Here is a 22,798-nt window from a genome sequence, read left to right on the forward strand (position 1 = left end):
GCCCGGTTACTGTCCTCGCTGTGTGTTAGTCGAGCATAGTACACCATAGGTCATATGGTTTTAGACTACCTTCACGATTGGCCTATACACTGCGCTATAATATAATTCGGCATATATAAATCAAAATTATTGTCAGTTTTTGACTCAAGACGCAAGCTAGTATCTCAAAGCGCAAACTAACGACTATCATATCTGTTGAAAATTAAACTTACTCCACGTGTTGAATTTACTACGTGATTTGAAAATACAACGTGGCGATTAAAATATTTTACTTCTTTACATTGACCATTTTTTTACTCTGGCAAGGAGTTGTGTCAAATATCGTTTAGTCTTTTACTCGTTGAGTAAATGATTGGATCAGAATACCCAGATCAAAATCGGACATATTTGTCAAAGATACGGCGAATATTCTGTTGCCCCGTCATTTTGATAGTAGAAAAGGTTGTATTTTCTATTTTTTTAATCAAATAGTTGCGAAGAAGAGCGCAAATAGAAATTTGCGAAATATGAACATTTAGTCCAATATTGACAATAGTTAAAATGCTTGCCTTCTTTGTCCCTATTGGTGGAAAATGTAGACAAAAAATACAGCTTGATTTTTACTATGTTGTAGTGTTCATGTATTGCCCAAAACTGTATTTAAATGATTTATATCACAGTCAATTGGTCCTTCAAAAACAAAGGGTCACATGCTAATTTCAGTGTCACGTTTTGGGTTTGATATTTCTTGCGCGATGATTCGTCCGCTTCGGAATCCCGGCAATCGATCGGCCGTAAGACAATTACTTTATACCTACTAAGTATCTCGATATTCATTGCCAATAGCTGTAATACAGGTAGTACAAAAGACGTCTTACAGCGCTTTCTCCATCTATTTAAAACTACGTGGCTGAATTAGTGTCATGTACCTCATGTAGTACTGTTAGTCCATTCCCTGAGGCTGATCCCGCGTGCATGAAAGGTCCCTAAGGTACTCTTTAAATTTGTTGAGTATATCATGGGACCTTACCAAAAAGTGAGGTTAGACTTTACGCAATCCGGCTATAACACTGCTAGAGGTCATGGACTTTATACAGGGGTCAAACAAGAAACTTACCTTTATCATGTTTAAAAGTGTACCAATGTATTCTTCTAGTCATAAGAATTCAGAAAATGTATAGTTTATCCTATCTACGAGATAAGATGCACCGTTCTTGAGTTATTAAATAAGGTCAAAGGCCAAATGTTGACCTCCACAGGGTCAACAACGTAAAATACTCCGATTTTGACAAGAGATGTCAAAATGTTCGTTTTAATAGAACAATTATAAGAAATCGTTACCTAGGAAAACGTGGCAAAACAGGTCAACATATTTCCGTAAGTTAACAGTACAAAATATGTTGGCCTATTTTGCCGCGTTACCTAGGGAAAGAAATATTCTAGATATGGCAAACTATTTTTTATTTTATTTTTTCTATCAAAACAAATTGTTCGACACCTCTATCCGTTAAAACCAGAGTATTATTACGTTGTTGACTCATGTGGAGATTAACATTGACCTTTGACCTTTTTGTAATAAATCAAGAACGGCGTAAGTTGACCCCTTTACAAAGTTCAATGACTTCTAGCAGTGTTATTGCCGGGTTACGCAAAGTCTAACCTCATTTTTGGGAAGGTCTTATAAGAACAAGTTAGAGCTTCTTTCATGCACACGGGATCATCCTCAGGGAATGGACAATTATATCGGTATTTAATTATTGCTGGGCTCATCAAGTTAGGGAGGAAGTTACCCAGTTGATTAGTACCATCGGTAGGGGTCTACTCATATTATCATGCTTTTCCGTAAAAATCGATAGTTAGTATAATGTGCTTACTATCAGCAAGCGCTTTTAAAACATAAAGTGCCCATCCAAAAAGATGTAAAGGGTTTTGCGCAAAGCATCGATACGCATAGTTACAAACAAGTAAACCTGCAAATGTGTGTCTCAACCCCATTAGCTTAGTTTGTAAAGGACCAGACTTCGGTACAATTTCATATTTTGAAAAGCGCTCGATAGTAAGCACATATGCTAACTATCGAGTGTTTACGGTATTATAATGATTGTGATACAGATCTTCAGTGATTCACACATGAAATGAGACAATAAGTACTAAACATTTTTGACACCATAATGTGACTGTATTTTATTTTGACTAGTAATTTTGGCCAAGCTTTAGAACAACTCAATTATTGTTTAGTGCATTTAGAGCATTCAAGAAGCTCAACGAGTATGTCAAATGTCCCATGGCCTAGTTAGACATCTGCTATTACACATTCATAATATCTCAAATTTGCACCCTGCACCATGGAGGACTTGCCGCAAACATGGGTAGCATTTTCAGTCATTTGGTATATTTGACCCCTTTTTCGGTATATGGATGGGTGCTTTTTCAGAAAATAGCACAATTTTCCACCAATCTAGTCAAATGTATGATATTTTGCCAAAATGTTTTTGGGAAATTGTAAGAACTAAGACAATTTAGGTTAAATTGGGCCGAACATTTTGACTTTTGGTATATCGAAAGGTCTCAAATTGGTATTGATGGGTTCACTTTCAAATTCTCAGCAGCACACCCTACCAATACCAAATTTGAGTACTCTCCGGGCCCTACGCCTATAATGTGTCTATAACTGTCAACCCATCAGCTTCTATTATGATAGGGCAAGAACAATTGTGTTTGACCACCACTTTTTCAGTTGCAGGGTGGGTCAAAACTATGGCCAAAACTTGCAGTCTAACTAACTTGCCATAGAGTGTGTGAATTGGGATACTGTACTCATGTATCTCTTTAGTCATTGTCCTAATTCAGGAAAAAAAAAGGAGAAAAAAGAACTTTTGTAATTTTCAAATAAAGGACTGTCGGTCAAAACAACCATTTTTTCTTGGCCTTATCCGAAAGGGTAGCCATGGGTGGTATTCGACAGGTTTCCATTGAGCAGTCTAAAGCTAGGCAGAGGCAAAATTGTGGTAACTACGATTATGATAATTGTAATAACTATTATCAGTCAGTAATACCAAATTGATTAATTCGTATTTACAATTCATTGATATCAGTTCTGGATGGTGGCGGCCATTACTTCTTAGACAGCAAGTCGCAAATTTAGACCTTTACGACGTGACGGTCTTTCTGTAGTTTGCGAATATAAACGCAGTAAGCGTCGCCGTTTTATTAGACCAAAAATGATTTTCGCCCAAGCTTATGGATGTCTAACCAGACTTCCGTCGACGGAGTCCCTTATTGCATAACAATAAGCTATTTAAGATTTGAGTAACTTTCATGAAAATTTCAACAAAAACGACTATTCTTAAAATTGTGTCTGTGTAGGCGTTCATGTCACATGTTTAATGGCGGCGCCCATTACCACTTCCCGAATTGTTTAATTCGAATTAATTAATTCGATATTACTTTATTGATGATTATGATAATAATCATACTTAGGGTTGCCTCAAATTGATTAGTACTACTATTATTACTCTTAGTTCCCAAATAAATATCTTACTTAACCATTAACAAAATTAACATGATTGGAAGAACAAAAACGTAACAAGATATGTTTGATATAACCTTTAGAAAACAAAATTTTGACATTTAAGTTATGCTAATGTTAAATTATCTGCAAAATATTAAGGCCGGTTCAGATATTAATTAATTTCAGACAGATATTATTACCATCTGTAAATAATAAGTTTGGTGTAATATTATATTGAGTGCAATATAATATATAATTATTTTCGAGTAAATATTACTTAAAATAAATATTAAAAAAACAGAATATACTCTACTTTATTTAATAGGAATATTTGAAAGTGTTTATTTACTTTAGTCTTTTATGAATGTGCCATTTTACATAGAATGTATACATATCTGAGTACACCGCTGAATATATGCCATTTTACATAGAATTTATACTTATCTGAGTAACACCGCTGTTTGGTTGTAACAATATTTTAAAAGAAAAACAATATTTAAATTTAGTTTTAGTATTGGGCAATGATAATATTTATCAACTTTATGTTACCTGATATTTTCGCGTTATTTATGATGCTATATTTTCTCCATTTATATTTACTTATCTATTAATTATTTATTTACTTAATTCAGATTAAGGAGGCTGCGGTATTGATGTTGATGAAGACATTTATGTTATTGTTATTCACTTGTTTCGTGATTTACCTATAATTATAGGCAGTTTATAAGTCTTTACATGTAATATCCGTAAATATGCAAATTAAGCTTTAAATAAACAGCTCCCTCATTGTTCTCCTTTAGTTAAGAACGACATACAGTCCGATGGGACCAAACAGCGGAAAGTATAAACCTCTTGCAGTCTTGTGAATTTCAAGATAAAGCTATAAAGATATCCAAAGCAAAGGAAGTCTCTTTGATGCAAATTGTCAATACTCTTATGAATGATCCAGAGGGTTCTATATCAGCATTCTTGCAGGATGTATGTACGTAACCATTCAACTTTTTGCTACTGTTTAAATGATTTGCTGATACAGACATCTCTTGCAAAAAAAAAAATTTAAAAAAAATTTAAAAAACAGTGTGAGAGTGTACATGAAATAACCCAATAGACCTTTTCATACCGAAGTTTTACGAACTGATGACCCAGTTTTTAAAACAGGTCATCATACGCAGTTCTTGGGCGCGTACTTACGCCAGTTGTACGTTGCTTCAATGTCTATTTACGTGTTTATGTGCATTTATGCGGGCGTGTAAAGACGCTCGCGTCCATGTGATAATTTTGCGAACATTTCCGATGCCGATTCACACGATATGAAAAGGTCTATATCGTATGCTGGATCATAATTACTGGATCATAATTTATTATTGGATTCTCAAAATTAACGCCTGAAAGTATATAAATCGTTGCAAGGCTTTCTGTTATGAATGTCAACTCTACATAATTTAGACTTTCTTTGTTTCCTTTAGAATTTTTTTGCATACAATATGTGGCCGTACACCACGAACGAGCCTTTAAGTCGGCAAATTGTATTCTGAGTTAAAGTGTAAAATGTGCACGAAGGTCTTATTCATAGGTACCTCAAGTTGGTGCGACATGTATCTCATTTTGATAGCGCCAGTCAAACACCTTTTAAACCAATCAATAATCCTATTACTGAAGAGGATAATAAGCTTCTACCTATGTCCATAGAATTCTTAAATCATGTAAATAGCTCTAGTCTTTGTTTGCTTTGGCTAAATCCTGTTCAAGTGGTGTGTTACAAAGCATTGTATTTTGTCTAGGTATGTATAACCAAAAATTAACTTGGGGATAATTTGAAATGACCGCCAATTATGACTGTTTGACATTTATTACCAGCAATGTGGAAGAAGAGACACAAGAAAAACCGAAAAAAGGTATGATTTTGTTGATGGAGCAGAGTTTAACAAACCATAACCCCGCTTCTGGATATCGTTTGAAGTCAAATGATATACCATTTTTAAAACCTTATGATATATATTTTCTAAACACGAAATAAAACAAAATTGACCGGGCCGACTTTACGGCTCATTTGTGGTGTACGGTCACATATTATATAAATTTACTACTAACATAACATTCTAAGCCACTGTCAGAAATCTCCACCAAACCTGTCAGAATGTTAAGGATATTTCACGATACATGTGCCATCATGTATGTAAAAATATTTGCCACAATATAAATAACCCGACATTTAAATCTTATTAAAACGTTTTGACCACCAAAACATGTTTATATCCCATTTATAACGTTTTAAAACGTTTTGTGTGTTTGCTGGGTTATTTCCATTTCCACACATACACTACATCGGCAAAGTTGTTCTTGAAGAATTATGACAGTGGCTGCAGTTTAAATGATTGTTTATAAAAGATATACAATGCCATATTTACATATTATACAAGCTGTTGCAAAATGATTGGTACATATCAGTTTTGTTGTCTAATGAAAAACCGTCATATTCACAATTCAACATTAGATCCTCCTTAAGGGGGTACTACACCCCTGCCCAATTTTGCGCCTATTTTTGCATTTTTCTCAAAAATTTTAGCGCATTGGTGGCAAGTAAGATATCTATATTATTGGGGCAAAGACAACAACTACTGCACTGGAAATTTTATTTCAGCACAGACAACAGTTGTAGAGTTACAGTCAAAAATGAGGGAAAACCAGTATTTGATCAATAAATCAATAACTACTTGCCTTGAGTTGCTGAATTTTCAGTGCAGTAGTTGTAGTCTTTGCCTATATAATATACATATCTTACTTGTCACCCATACGTTATAAATTTTGAGAACAATGCAAAAATACGCACAAAATTGGCAGGGGTGTAGTATCCCCTTAAATAACTACAATTTATAATTTTATGACCAATTAGGTGGATGCTATGCTGCATTTTGATGCGATAGTATTGGCCTTGCTCACTAAATATTGATCTTGATGTGGCAGTATATGCCATGCTCACTGAATATTGATGGGTACCAATTATTTTGATACACCCTGTGTATAAAAGAACAAAGCTTATTTAAATGATTAACTCTGAGTACATAATTATCAATGATTATATAGATGTAATTGAGTATAGTATCTTGCAGTTCCTTGAACAAATTCATCAGGACTGTTCATAGTATAATTGTTAGTTGTAAGTTCATCATGTTCATACGACTAGTCCAATAAATTTCCCTTGACGTTTCGAAAACTGTCAGTTTTCTTTTTCAATGCTATAATTGCTTTGCAACCGAGATGCCAGTTGTTTTTCTCTCAGTTAATAGATCGTCAAATACGTGACTTAAGTTGTTTTGCCCCTCGTCTCTGTTCATGGTGTTGCCCCACTTCAACATAGTGATTGCTTTCTGTATACATATTTTGCTCTCTTTGCTCACGATTTGAACTGACGGTTTTCGAAACGTCAGTTGAATTATTAGACTAGTCGTATGAACTTACAACTAACAAGTATCTTACAGTTATTTCAATTCATTTGATATTTCATTACTTACTTACTCATCCTCTTCATCCCATGCGGGACATAAGTTCTGTTCATCAGATTTTTCATTATAATATCATTAGAAATTGAAATGTTTATACAATAATGTATTATGTACTGAATAGGATACACTAAGACATACCATTCTAAATCACTATCAGAAATCTTCAGCATTTCTGATGCATGTGATTATAATGTATGTAAACAGATAAAAGTCTGGTTAGGGTGTTGTGGTTGACCACTCTCACAAAGTTACCTACTAATGACCCTTATATTTGAAATTGATCAGAAACTGAACTTTGCGAGCATGCAGACAATCATATTTGAGTGGCCCTGAGTGTAAATATTTGGAATTTGGACCTATTTCCGTAATATAAAGTATATACAATAGCATATTATGCATACAAGCTGTATCAAAATGATTGGAACCATTCAGCTTTGTTGTCTAAAGAAACGACTGCTTCTTCCAAATTCAACATTAGATCATCTTAAAAATGGCTACAATTCATAGTTGTATGACCTTAATACATAAATCTACAAATTAGGTGGATGTGACAATCTTAGCCATGCTCACTGGATATTGATGGGTACCATTCATTTTGATACACCCTGTGCATAAAATAACAAAGCTTATTTAAATGATTAATTCTGAGTACATAATTATGAATGATTATATAGATGTAACATTTTAAAAGTAATTTATATGTTATAACATGGAAAAGTTCAATAAATGAATTATAGTAGCTTACAGTTCCTTGAAAAAAATCATCAGTGAAGTATCAGTGTAGTATCCCCTTAAATAACTACAATTTATAATTTTATGACCAATTAGGTGGATGCTATGCTGCATTTTGATGCGATAGTATTGGCCTTGCTCACTATATTGATCTTGATGTGGCAGTAGCTGCCATGCTCACTGAATATTGATGGGTACCAATTATTTTGATACACCCCGTGTATAAAAGAACAAAGCTTATTTAAATGATTAACTCTGAGTACATAATTATCAATGATTATATAGATGTAATTGAGTATAGTATCTTGCAGTTCCTTGAACAAATTCATCAGGACTGTTCATAGTATAATTGTTAGCTGTAAGTTCATCATGTTCATAAGACTAGTCCAATAAACTTCCCTTGACGTTTCGAAAACTGTCAGTTTTCTTTTTCAATGCTATAATTGCTTTGCAACCGAGATGCCAGTTGTTTTTCTCTCAGTTAATAGATCGTCAAATACGTGACTTAAGTTGTATTGCCCCTCGTCTCTGTTCATGGCGTTGCCCCACTTCAACATAGTGATTGCTTTCTGTATACATATTTTGCTCTCTTTGCTCACGATTTGAACTGACGGTTTTCGAAACGTCAGTTGAATTATTAGACTAGTCGTATGAACTTACAACTAACAAGTATCTTACAGTTATTTCAATTCATTTGATATTTCATTACTTACTTACTCATCCTCTTCATCCCATGCGGGACATAAGTTCTGTTCATCAGATTTTCATTATAATATCATTAGAAATTGAAATGTTTATACAATAATGTATTATGTACTGAATAGGATACACTAAGACATACCATTCTAAATCACTATCAGAAATCTTCAGCATTTCTGATGCATGTGATTATAATGTATGTAAACAGATGTATGCAGATAAAAGTCCGGTTAGGGTGTTGTGGTTGACCACTCTCACAAAGTTACCTACTAATGACCCTTATATTTGAAATTGATCAGAATGTGAACTTTGCGAGCATGCAGACAATCAACATTCAACTCATCTACTTCATCCCATTAGGCCACAAAGATATTTCATCGGAAATGCAAAAATCTTAGCCATAATGAACAAACATACCTAGTTATTTTATTTGTTTAATTTTTTTAAACATATACACATTGACAACATTTATTGCAAAGTTCTATGCATTGAAAATGATAACAAAAGACAACTTTGGCCTGAAAGTATTAAAATCTTTGCAAGAATTTATCTGTCATGAATGCAACGCTTTTTGCATAGGCAAAATTTTCATTAGAAATTGAAATGTTTCGACAATAATGTATTATGCAGTTGAAAAGGATACACTAATACATACCATTTTAAATCTTCAGCATTCCTGATGCATGTGTTATGCATGTAAACAGAGAAAGGCCCGGGCGTGGTGGTGTGGTTGAGAACTCTCAGAAATGTGCGCACTAATGACCTTATAATTTATTTAAAATTTATCAGAATGTGAACATTTTCAAGCATGTAAGCTATCAAATTTGAGTGGCCCTGGGTGTAAATTTGGACCTTAATTCCATTTCCACACTACACAAGCAAGTCTGTTCTGAAGAATTGTGACAATGGTTGAATGTTTTATGAGATTGTTTATAAATTATATACAATGATTACACACATTATACAAGCTGTATTGAAATGATTGGTACACATCAGCTTTCATATTCAACATTGACTACAATTTATAGTTTTATGACTTTTTGTTACATAAATCTACATTAGGATAATGTTATGCTGCGTTTGGATGTGGTAGTCGTATCCACGCTTACTAGATAATGATGGGTACCAATCATTTTGATACACCCTGTACATAAAATAACAAAGGTTATCACATTATTAATTCCGAGTACATAATTATCAGTGATTATATAGAAGCAATATTTTAAAGTAATTCATAATTATGTTATAACATGAAAGTTCAATAATTGAATCATTTCAGGTCATTTGATATCTCATTGAAAATGCAAACATCTCAATCGTAATGAACAAGCATGTCAAGTATTAAACATCATAAATATTCACATTCCTATCACCCACATTTATTGCAAAGTTCTATGTATTGCAAATGGAAACAAAAGACAACTTTGACTTGAAATTATTAAATTAAATTGATTAAATTTATCTATCATGAATGCAAAGTTGTGTGCATCAGCTAGATTTGTTATTATACAGTGTGATAAGAAGTTGAAATATTTTGACAATAATGTATTATGCAAATATTGAATAGGATAATCAATAAATGTTGGTGATTTAACGCGTGCTATCCCTAGTACCATTATACTATATAAACATTATTCCGCTGCCATTAGGATCATTTCCTCTTCACCAAATCCACAACTCAGTGATACCCAGGTATTTTTAGCCGACTTAGATTGTGATTACCCCAACAGCTCCCAATTTTACACCTGGGTGGAGTGCAGCAATTGGGTATTAAGCCGTCTTGCCCAAGGACGCAACACACTGTCCGTGGTGGGATAGAAGACCCGCAACCTTTCGATTATGAAGCTCGCGCTCTAACCATTAGGTCCCGTGCTTCCCATAAACTACAAGCTCTACATTGCTTGAAATTAAAATATATGATTTAATTATTCAAAGTGAAAGGTTATAAATGTTCGGATGCTTTATGTGGTCAGTAAAGTATTTTATATAAATGTAAAAATCTCAATTATGATGAGCAAACACGTCTTGTAATCTTAGTTATCTTTTGTTAAACATCGGTAACATTCATTTTCCTTTTATTGCAAAATATATTGAAAACGAAAAGAAATGACAACTATGCATTACTATTGTTGTATAGATAGTAATTTGCAAAGTGCCTTATATCTTATAAAGCTCATTCATCCTTATAAAAATCGGGTACTGTTCGTTATTCCGAAGGTTCGTTTTTCTGAAGGGTCAATGCTCCGAAGGCTCGTTACTCCAAAGGGCTATTACTTTGCAATAAGGCTCGTTATTCCGAAGTATCATTACTTATAATTTACGGTAAGGATCATTATTCTGAAGGACCGTTATTCCGAAATTCGGAGTAATGCCCGGTCCGAGTAACGAGCCTTTGAATTAATGAACCTTCGGAATTACGAGCTTTATTTTACATTCGGAGTAATGATCCTCATGAATAATGAAGCTTCGGAATAACGACCCTCCGAACAACGGTTCTTCGGAATACCGACACGCCCCGTAAAAACCACCCTCACAATCAGACTTAAAATGAATATCAACATCATCGTATAAGCCGCATGGATTACGATTTAGTCATATTAGAAAATACCCTATTCTCAAATACACACTTTGCTTTAGAATGCAATGGTAAAACATGCAATCTATTGCATTAGAATCTAAAGTCTGCACAAAAAGTAACCCAGCTGTTATAAATACGCCTATAGCTTCAGAACTAATAATGGTTTTCACAATATTTCAACATAGAAATAAGGGTAATTTATTTATGCGTATTTTGATACCTCATTTGTCAAATGTTGTTCAATATTAACAACACATTAGTGCTTTTAAAGAAATATACCCGAATTTAAAAGTTGCAGTTTATACCGATCAATGGTTACTAAGCCACATTGTGGCACGTAAACCCTCCATTATCTACGCACTGACTTCAAATCAATACAAATAGCTGCAACCTTTAAATTCGGGCATTTTTCTTTCAAAACACTGCTGTGATGTTAATATTGAACAACATTTGACAAATGAGGTATCAAAATGCGCATAAATAAATTACCCTTCTTTCTATGTTAAAATATTGTGAAAACAATTATTAGTTCTGAAGCTATAGGCGTATTTATAACAGCTGTGTTACTTTTTGTGCAGACTTTATATTATTGTTGTTTATAAAATGATATGCAATTACCATGTTACAAACATACATTAGTTTACTTAATCTTTAGTCTTTTATTTAATCAACCAAAATAACAATGGCTGTCAAATGATTAATTCTAAGCAGGCTATATATGATTATATGAAAATATAAAAAATATAAAAAATACATTTCTCAACCAATTTTTGTCATCAAAGTATAACTTTGTGGCACTAATATACAAGGATAACACCGCCAAATTCGGGAAAATTGGTCAAAAACCATGGGAGAAGTAGCAAATCAACCATAACAATTTAAAACTCAGAATAATTTTGTTTTGAAAACGAGGAAATTAAATGATGGTCAATCACTGTTTATGTATAAATAAACATTTCGTTTTGTTGCACCCGATATTTACATGACCAAAATAAGTGGGAATTCTAAAAATCCAGAATTATTTTGCTGGGACTTGTAGCTTCTATTACGAATCAGTTATTATTATTTTTGAATGGCATTTATAAGGACAAAGCGCTATACAAATACACGTATCCTTAAGGGATCGGATAGCAACGTTTACACAGTATATTGTGTGGGACATGAGACCACATCAGACACATCAAACTGCAATCTGAATACGAGGAATGTCCTTCATATATAAAATAATTAACAACAAAAATAACAACAACAACAACAACAACAACAACAACAACAACAAAAGCAAATATCTTAAGTCTTTTTGGGAAAAAAATGTATATCTTCAATACAGTACGAAGTGTCACAAATGTCAAATGATGGACGGCCTTTCCTCCCGGCTACATACACTCTTTAAGTACATATCATTAGATTTAGAAATTTCACTTCGAGGACTGATACATATACAAAATATAAAAATATCAATTTTAATGATATGCCATAAAATTTGTATTATATCGCGAATTAAAAAAAATCGTTTTTGATATCTCCTATTCAGAATGCAATTTGATGTGTCTGATGTGCTCTCATGTCCCACAAAAAATACTGTGCAAGCGTTGCTATCCGATCCCTTAAAAGCGTACGTAACTTAAGAAACAAAACACGAAATCAAAATTTACGACGCTGACATGATTCGATGGTTTGAGCTCACCTAATGTTCATTTACGCGCCAACTAACGTCGCTATTAGATTATTGCTTATGTGCGTCCGAACAAAGACTCTGTTGTTTAAACAATTTCAAGTCAGGAAAGACCACCTGGTCATAATAGAGAGATTGCGATGTTCCAAACGCAGCACGTGGAACGTACGTTTTCACGTACGTTTTAACGTACGTTAATACGGTGTTAAATATTGCTAGTCTCGGTTCCAAACTGGATTGTGCTCATTTGTCACGAAGGAGAACAAGTCGGCTGGAATAAAGACTATAATACCGTAGAATTCCGTCTAGAAGCATATATGCCTCTAAACGATGGTTTTTTTAACGAAAGATATGAAAGGCTAATACCCTTCTCAAAAACATTGCAATAGATTTGTCTTACAAATATACATGTTTGTACAGCCGCCTTTATCAGTAATATAGTTGTTCAAACTCCAAATAACGTTTTTGCTTAGAGTGTCTGCCTCTTGTCTCTTATGTCAAAAAAACCTCGTTTAGAGGCATATATATGCTTGTAGACGAAATTTTACGGTATTTGATCTAATCTAATCTAGGTCGATAGAACTGCAGGCTACAAGGTCTGTGCCTAATTCAATCAGGCCGCTTTTGATTTTGACTACAATTTTGACTTAACATGCTGATTAAACTTCTTTTTTGTGCTCCCCAAATATTATAGTTGCCCAAAAACATATATTTTGGTAGATTAAAGATCACTACATCCATATATCATGACTTTACTTTCAAAATGAGACTTTTCGTCCTGAAAATTGGGCGCGTTGCATGAAATTCGACATGAGGTAAAATGAGCATATTTCAACGTAGCATCTGTGTTTTATACTACGTTGGAATCCAAAATGGGAATCGTAATGTCATTTTTTGTACGCAAAGTATCACACACATTTCAATGGGTAATCTCTGCTTATGCATATTGCGTTTAAATTAGTCAATTTTTAACACATCGGTGTATCTTTATTATAATGTCAGTACTCTATATTCAGAATATTGCAGATTACGCAACAAGGTTCAGAGAGCCGTAAAAAAAGCTAAGGCTAACCACTTTCAGGATAAAATTGACGAGAATAAATCTAGCCCCAAAAAACTTTGGAAACAGTTTAAGACCTTGGGCTATAGCTCCAAAAGTAAAGACCAGTCCAAAGTAGTTCTGAATATTGATGGTAATCTCTGCTTTAACTCTAGTACAGTTGCAAACTATATCAATTCATTTTACACAACCGTGGCAAGTGCTTTAGTCAAAAAATTACCACCTTCCCTTGGCAAGTTTGATATGAAATCAAAGACTGTTCAATCTTATTATGAGAAAATGGGAGTTGCAAACAAAGGGTTTAAGCTTTGTCCAGTCTCCTCTGATTTTATCCTCAAAGAACTCCATTCTTTAAAGCCAAATAAAAGTACTGGCCTTGATGAGATCCCAGCCAGATTTTTGAAGGATGGTGCAACAGGTTTAAAAGATATTGTGAATTTATCAATAACAACTAATACAGTTCCTGAAGAATTGAAATCCGCCCGTATTCGGCCACTTTTCAAGAAAAATAGTAGGTCTGAAGTGGGTAATTATAGACCCGTCAGTATTCTTTGTATAACATCGAAAATTCTTGAAAAAGCTGTTTTTGTTCAAATTGATTCCTACTTACGGGAAAATAATATTCTTTATGGACATCAATCTGGTTTCAGGAACTCATTGTCAACAGATACATGGCAACTACACTGGACTAGTCTTATTGGATCTCCAGAAGGCATTCGACACTGTCGACCATGACATTCTATGTGGAAAACTTGGGGCCATGGGTATTGACTCGGTGGAATGGTTTAGATCATATTTGAGCGGTCGAAAGCAGATTGTCCACGTGAACAAGGTGGATTCTGACCCCTTCCAATCTCTTGTGGAGTTCCACAGGGCAGTATCCTATGGCCACTCCTTTTATTGTGCTATATAAATGACATGGCCGTCAGTGTCGAGTGCAAACTCCTGCTTTATCCAGATGACAGTGCTCGGCTAGTTTCAGACAAAGATCCAAAGTGTATTGCTGATAAATTAAGTAAAGAGTTAGAGACTTGTCGTCAATGGCTTGTTGGTAACAAACTTTCCTTACATCTTGGAAAGACTGAGAGTATAATTTTTGGTTCAAAAAGAAAGGTGAAACAAGTTGAAGATTTTTCAGTTACATGCAATAGTAAACAAATTAAGCCTACTAATTCAGCTAAGTATTTAGGGGTAACCCTTGACGATTCGTTATCTGGGGAAGAAATTGCCCGTGATATTCTTAAAAAATCTGGCGCTAGACTGGCTTTCTTGTATAGGCATGCTCATTTTTTGAATGAAAAGTACCGTAAAACTCTGAGCACTGCGCTGATTTTATGTCACTATGACTATGCATGTTCTTCATGGTTTTCAGCTTTGTCTGTACATTACAAGAAAAGGTTACAGACAATGCAAAACAGAGTGGTAAGATTTATTTTAAACTTAGGTCCTCGCTCTCATATTGGACAGAGAGAGCGGCATAGAGTTGGATTTCTCTCAGTGAAAGATAGGGTGATTCAAATGAAAATGTTTAAAAAAATTTTCAGGGTACCGCCCCAGATTATCTTAATTCCAATTTTACCCGTATTTCGTCCATTCACAAATATAGTACCAGGGGTAGCTCAGTCAATTTCATTGTCTCCAAAGTCAAAGGCCAAGCATACAATACTTTTTATTTCACTGCTATTCACCATTGGAATTTGTTACCCAAATCAATCAAAGAAATTGGGAATTTGCCGCAATTCAAACGTACTGTCAAGAAGCACCTTTCCGAACAGGCTTGGCTAGCTGAGCGTGATATTATGCATCACGAAAATTATTAGGCCCTTTTTTGCTCGTTTGTTTTTCGTCTTTGTTATGTTTTGCTCGTCCTCCTGCCTTAATCATTGCTGCTGCTGCTTTATTGTTTTTTGCCTTTTTTCCCCAATGGAATTAAGCTCTCTTCGGAAGGCTTTTTGGGCTATCCTTGGTACTCATTGGTATTTATTCCATTGTCACCTCGTGAAATAGTTTATTCTGGTACCCTGAATTACATACATGTACAGTAGATTTTAAAGTATTTTATCCATAATGTGTAATCTATTGTATTTTCTTTTTGTTTGCAATTTTTGATGTATATTGAGTGCTAAATAAAATGAAATGAAAAGAAATGAAAGATTTGTTACAAACAAAAAGAATCATAATATTAATTGGACTTTCCTTCGTATGTTCATTATCTTTGACTGTTTTTAACATATGGGGTGCAATTTGCGTATCTACGTCGATTTCACACGTGGAATATCTTCAAGAATAGCTAAATACGTGATCTCGCTTCGATACAGGAGAGTGGTTTTGAATAGATCAAAGTACGTCCGATGCCTACTTTTGGAAATCGCAATGTCTCTAATAGTCCAGTATATACGGGGGTTTAACGTGCATCCCCAGGACTCTACCAATCCAACGTTGTTAGCTTCTCTTTATGGTCCAAAATATGTCAAACTATACTTTATCTGTATCCTTGAACATGTTGAAAAGAGAGGATTTAATTTCTTATTGTCTTTAGACAAACTTTGAAATTTGACCTCTGAATTGTCTTTAGATCTTGAATATGGCCTGAGCGCCGTGAATAACTTTTGGTAACATCTTGAATGTGTTATAGGCCCATAAAAAGAAGCTTAAAAGGTTGGTTTGGTATAGTCTTGGGGGATACACATTAAACCACCGTACAAATAACTCTTAAATGTCCGTGTAGTCTAACGCTGCTACAAACCACGCGATCGGGTATATTGGTTTCAACATGAAGAAAGAACACAATATAGTATTCGGAGCAAAAAGACGAGGCAATGAAACTAGATTTTTGGTTAGATTTCACAAGTGATTAGGAAAACAATACCGTAAAAACTCGATAGTTAGCATATGTGCTTACTATCGAGCGCTTTTAAAATATGCAAACATGAAGAGCCCCATCCACAAAAGTGTTAAGGGTTTTGAGCAAATCATCGATACACATAGTTATATACGACCAAGTAAACCTGCAAATGTGTGTCTCCAACCTATTAGCTCAGTTGGGAAAGTGCCGGACTGTGGTAAAATTTCATGTTTTCAAAAGCGCTCGATAGTAAGCACATATGCTAATTATCGAGTTTTTACGGTATGTGGCCTAATGCTGCTTGTTATATCTACCAAATATATGCTCAGCTCCGAAGTGCTGAAACATAAAAGTTGAGGAGGACGTTAGCTTTTCATGATAAAAATTAATACTTTGTTACCCAGATATTGATATCTGGCTATTTTTGTGTAAATTCACACTTCTTCGGACAGATAGCTATACAAAATAAGCAATCAATATACTTCTAGTTTTTGAAAATTAACAATATTATATTGAACAAGTATTTTGTTTATGCTGTCCAGAAATGGGCCAGAATCATGCCGCTTGTTTAAGATGTTCTCAAAACTTTGCAAAATGTAATAAATCCTGACGTCATACAGTTGGATTCGTCACAGTGTTTCATTCTAAATAGGTGTACTTTTATATACGCAGTCCTTAAAACAATAGTAATAATTTGGTAGCTTATAAAATAGTTTCTGATGTGTTAGGGGTATTTTGACTACCTGATTGCGGGGTCGGTGGGGCCTGGGGTGAGGTGAGATGCGGGGTCGGAGGGACCTGGGGTGCCTTTTTGTTTATTGATTTTCGTAAATTACCAATTAACGGCGCGATAGTGTACAAATACGGATTAAGAGATGAATTTATAGGGAGAATAAATACCACTGACCACGTATACGCCTGTTGTGGAATCACAGCGGCCCCCGTCTGAGAGAGGATGCCCATAATAATCACCGGCATCCAACATAGAAAATCCGTACCAACTATCGCTGCCATTCTGATAGCAATTTTAATATCATCCCGTTGTGTCTGATTTCGCCGAACTTTTTTACTTTGAACTTTCACATTGATAAACATGGCAACATAACAGACAAATATCACCAAGAAACAGACTAGGTTGATACCTAAGAAAATTGCGATGGAATAATGCCAAGCAGGTTTAAATTGGTCTGGAACGGGAATATCAAATGTTCGCCCAGAATCGTCGTTTGATTGGATGCTGTAACTTGACGGTCGGGTAATCAACGGAAGGCCGATACAGACATCCGATAGATCGTAAAAATCAGACTCGGGTCCCGCTTGTAAAGTAGGGGCTAAACCTAATATGAAGGCTATTACCCATATTATTACTACGGCTACTTTAGTTGACATACCACGGAACTTGAATTTACTAAAGGGAAATACAATGCAAATAAATCTGTCAATTGATATCAATGCTATGAAGAAAACAGAAGCTTCACTTGAGAGAAGGGATAAAAAACTGGCGAGTTTACATAAATCGGACGAACGCCATTCGTCTGAATATATAAAATATTCTTCCCCATAATACAAATCAACAGACGCCAAAATGAGCATGTATATTCCCATTTGGCAATCTGAAACTGCCAAATTGACAATTAAGAAAGACTGCTTAGCTTGGAGGGCAGACGTTGTCTTTTCCTTAACTCTCATGGCAACGACGAATACGTTACCAATAATGGCACTAATTCCGAGAACCCAAATGGAGACACGGAGGAAAGCGTTCTGCATGAGACTTCCGCACGTTTTGAAAAGTGGAGGTTGCTGGTCCAGGATGACACATTCTTTAAAGCTGTTAAAATGGTCAAAGTGACAGCATAGGAGCCGATCATCAACGTACCTGTTAAGAATCGAAATGACTAAATTAGAATTACTTTCCTAAGCTCGTAGTTTAGCTGCGACAATATGTGCGTGTTCCTATTTAAGCTTTCAAAAATATGATAAATCAAAAAGTAGAATTTAAAAATTCTACTTTGATTGATCACATTTTTATAAAATACATTTAAACAGTCAAATAATAAAAGCAAAGTGCAGCAAAGCAATGCAGTGACCATTTGATGGGTTTAGCTTACCCTCTATATGAATTATGTGGATAAGGCCATAGATTTCTTTCAATAGTTTCTTAAAGTGATATTGGCAAAATAAGTATAGAAAAATATAACCAACTTACAGGTTCTTCAAACTACTCAGACCGAGAAATCCTCCCTTGTCAACCTTTACTGGGGTATCCGTTCGGCTCCCTCGTATCAAAACTCTAAAATATCATAACAGTTGAGAATAAACACGTTTAGTTGGTATTGAACTGAGTAACTATTATTTCACCGTATTAAACACAACACAACACAAAAAGAAAGAATAATACACCAACTTTAAAATACTGGTATCAATCGTTGTCAATTTTCGATTTTTCAGTATCAAAGAAGTTGTCATTAAAGGTTTAAATTTACGACGGAATACATAAGTGAGGAATTTCTGTGTGTGTTGTGCTTACTTCGCAAAATTTACAAAATAAGGTTTCGCTTATGATTTTACATGGTCCTTTATCATATTCAATTAAGTAAAATATTGTTTGTTGTCGAGTCTCCATTTCTAATATTAAATGAAAATGTTATTTTTATTATGACTATTACTGCTTAAATACAATAAGCAAAGTGATCTAAGCATTCCATACGTTTACACTTACAAAATCTCAAGTGTAGTAGTCTCCAGAAAGGCATTGGTTTGGATGATAGAAATTGGTACATCCGACAAGAATCTGAAATCAGTTTTTTTTGCTGAACGTTAGTTTTACTTTCTATTGTTTGGAGTTATAATATTAGAAGTATTGAAGAACAAAATAAGCTTACGATTTATATTCATATCGTGTTGCATATCACTGGATAGCCACAATACTCCCATTTACAATGACACCCCATTTGAAACAATAACATTTTTCACGGCTGAGTACAATGAATGGAGTGGGGTCTCAAAAAGAATTTGCCAGGGAAAATTTGTGGTCAATTTTTCAGCCCCCCTTAGGAGGGTCAAAACTTTAAGGGCCCCCATTTTGCATCAGACCCCCAAACAAGTGTTTATTGAACGGGCCCTAATACGACAAGAGGTTTCACATGGGGGAAGCTGCCTCCCTTTGCCCCACGGCTACGCCACTGCTCTACAAGAACAAAGACTGTTATCATCATAGAGTTAACAGTCCCTATGTATAATTAATTCAAATGATTTTAGTATTTCTTAAAATTAATCTGAACTGGAATCATTTTACTTTGAAGAGTTGATATTAAAGGATATTGACACTTAATGAGAGCGCTCAAGAATTCTACTGCCTTGAAGTAGGCCTGTTTCGTTGGATTTGAAAAACAATGGCAGACAATGGATAATGATATTTTAAAACTCATGTTCCCATCATCTTTCTCAAACTGTGTTAAAGATTTACATTTTATTGATATGTTGATTGAAAGACCATGACTTACAATTGTTTCAACAGAGGTAAACCCCGAAAGGCGTGACTTACTAGCCTTGAAATGCTGTTGCCTGAAAGATCTCTGCAAAAAGTATGTAAAAATAACAAACGTAAGATCGCTGAATGAACATCAGTCTACATTAGGCCCAACATTTTTTATCATCATAGAGTTAACAGTCCCTATGGAAGTGAATCTATCAAATGCACACAATAGGAAGATGTGCGAATACCAAGATCTAGTATCTGACTGGGAGAGCAGAGGATGGTCTAATCTACGTACTACTTTCCAATAGAAGTAGGAGCTGATAGACGCATTGTAGGCGCTGGAAAGATATATCAATTCCTTTGCTTTACCTCATTTGTTTGACCCGAAATTAAAGGAGGACAATCTGATCAGTGAAAGCTAACTTTTTAATATGAATCAATTCTTTATGCAAATGAAACATTATTGCTTTAAGCCATCAAAGTCTAGTACCAAGTCCAGCGACCTCAGAGCACACTAATCTAGGCAGAGATATACCGCATAAGGCAAATTGTCCCTACTTAGTGATCTTTACAGAGTGATGTACAAGGAGTGCTTCAGAAAGTAAAAAAACGGCAGCGCTGGTGACAGCGCTGGTGTACAATTTCTCTATTTCTGATATTTAAAACTATTACAATTAACATGCTGAAATGATGTATAATTAATTCAAATGATTTTAGTATTTCTTAAAATTAATCTGAACTGGAATCATTTTACTTTGAAGAGTTGATATTAAAGGATATTGACACTTAATGAGAGCGCTCAAGAATTCTACTGCCTTGAAGTAGGCCTGTTTCGTTGGATTTGAAAAACAATGGCAGACAATGGATAATGATATTTTAAAACTCATGTTCCCATCATCTTTCTCAAACTGTGTTAAAGATTTACATTTTTATTGATATGTTGATTGAAAGACCATGACTTACAATTGTTTCAACAGAGGTAAACCCCGAAAGGCGTGACTTACTAGCCTTGAAATGCTGTTGCCTGAAAGATTTCTGCAAAAAGTATGTAAAAATAACAAACGTAAGATCGCTGAATGAACATCAGTCTACATTAGGCCCAACATTTTTGGGTCCTATATCGCTATAGGTGCCCGGAGAGGTACCGATGGGACTTTTTATCGTACCCTGAACATTTTTACAGTGCATTCATTTTTCATTTAAATGAAAAACCTTAACACTATGCAAATGTTAATTATTATGCTTGATACAATGTATTACATCTCAAGGGAGTGATGTTAAGAGTCATCGGTACCTAACCGGGCACCGATAGTTCTATAGGACCAAATTGGATGTGGTGCCTTAGTTAATGTACTCAAAGTTACTAACTCGTACACTCGTGTTTAATGATTAAACAAATTATTTTACTATCGTCATTCAAGAATTATTCAAACATATTAAACCAGATAAAGAAAAATAAGGACAATGTCGCCATAGCTGTTTTTGAGTTATGAGCCGATTTTTGATAAAATCATTAGGTCCAACGTTCTTTTTTGTTTAAATAACCAAATGCGTTCAAAACTTGGCATTCGCATCGATCAAAATAAACTTTATCATGATGAAAATCATTTGTTCTACGTCATTGTCCTTGTTTTGCAAGATCGGGTTATAACATATCGGGCCGCTTACAACAATATCAGATTGGTAAGACCGTCAAATGCATCTTGTTCGAGATGATCAATACTGTTCCCATCTAAGAACCTGTCAACAAGAAAATTCCGATATCTAGTTTTATATATTCGAAACCACCTTGTAAAAAGCGTTGCATTAGAGGGTTGGCGCAGTGTTGAATGAAAATATCACCTCTACAAAATACTTAACTTACTCAGTTTACTTATGAGCTCCAAACCAGAGCTTTTCTGCTGTCGTGCATGTCGTATGTGAGCGTCGTCTCCATACCTGACTGCTATTGATGAGCTTTTCTGGCTCGGAGACTGGGCGCCGGGCATCCTGCTGGACTTCGTCCCTTCAACGCAGTGGAGGACGGTCCGTTCCTCTGGGTTTATTTAACGCATGGTTGTTTATTTGCTGTGGTAGTCTAATTTGGGCATTCTGAGGTCATGGGCAAACAATTTAGGACAGCGCGATGTTCGGACATAGCATTATGTAACAATCCTGGTCGTGTTGTGTTGGTTTTGTAAATATCTCCTAATTTTTCATCTTATCCAACAGTAATACACCCAATGGAGCGTAGACACCTCATCTTGACAACTTTAACGTTTTGTTTGTAAGTGCTGTAAAGGTCCAGAAAGCTGCCCCATATGATGCTATTAGTAGGGTAGGTGCCTTGTAGAACGTGATTTTCAGTGATCTTGAGAAATTGTGGAGTGAACTGATTGATTTGTTGAGTCTAACAAAGGCTCATGTGGCAAGCCTGTTTCGCCTTTGACATCCATCTCCACGAAAGGGGCATTGCTTCACAGGAACGAAAGCTGCCGGACATTGCCAATTGGGACATCGTTGATCATGATATCCTTTGAGTCGTCTGTTATATATAATTGTGCATTCGTGCATGCTCTATCTAGCTTATCTGTGACGATCTAAAGCTGGCCAAATACAATTAAGAAGGTTGGTGTCTTCGGCATGCGCAATGTTATTTACCTGGACATTGTCTACCCTTACCACTGAGAAATGATGGTTTCTTCGGGTGGTTTATACCGCGTGCGGAATGTTGCTTATTTGGACATTGTCCACCCTGA

The 22,798-nt window shown here is 35.1% G+C and overlaps 1 long non-coding RNA gene across 1 annotated transcript; it reads right to left on the reverse strand.

Moving 5' to 3' along the window:
- Positions 1-18,810: 18,810 nt before the first annotated feature.
- On the reverse strand, positions 18,811-20,157 carry LOC140140004 (uncharacterized). Its single transcript, XR_011857194.1, has 3 exons — positions 20,086-20,157; positions 19,302-19,373; positions 18,811-18,872 (listed from the first exon to the last, which is right to left on the reverse strand). It is a non-coding gene; the product is annotated as an uncharacterized lncRNA (long non-coding RNA).
- Between the last annotated feature and the right edge of the window lie 2,641 nt (positions 20,158-22,798).

Source organism: Amphiura filiformis, chromosome 18, assembly GCF_039555335.1.
Source record: "Amphiura filiformis chromosome 18, Afil_fr2py, whole genome shotgun sequence".
In the NCBI taxonomy this organism is placed as follows: domain Eukaryota; kingdom Metazoa; phylum Echinodermata; class Ophiuroidea; order Amphilepidida; family Amphiuridae; genus Amphiura; species Amphiura filiformis.